Below are 346 nucleotides of genomic sequence, written 5' to 3' on the forward strand. Positions count from 1 at the left end.
GTCCCAGCTTGTGCCGCTGGGGGACACCCAAAAACTCTTCCGCAAACGATTGCAAAAGTTGCAACCTCGCTTTGCAGGTTTTAGCCCGTGCAATTGACCGGACCCGGCCCCCGCCCCCCCCAAAAAAAAAAAAAGTTGCAAAATCAAACCAAAAAGTTTTATGCAAAGTTATTCTGCAAAAACAAGTTGCAAAATTAAAGAACTCGGCCGCCGTTCCGAGTTAAAGCTTCTGAAGTCGCTTTGCTTTTTTGATAGATTTTGTTTTTTCCTTTTGTCTCAGAGTGGGAGCAAGAGGGGGGGAGCGTATTTACAGGGGTTCGCTCAGGCCGGTTAAGTGGCCGCAGGG

Source organism: Propithecus coquereli, unplaced genomic scaffold, assembly GCF_000956105.1.
Source record: "Propithecus coquereli isolate 6110/MARCELLA unplaced genomic scaffold, Pcoq_1.0 Scaffold498, whole genome shotgun sequence".
NCBI lineage: Eukaryota > Metazoa > Chordata > Mammalia > Primates > Indriidae > Propithecus > Propithecus coquereli.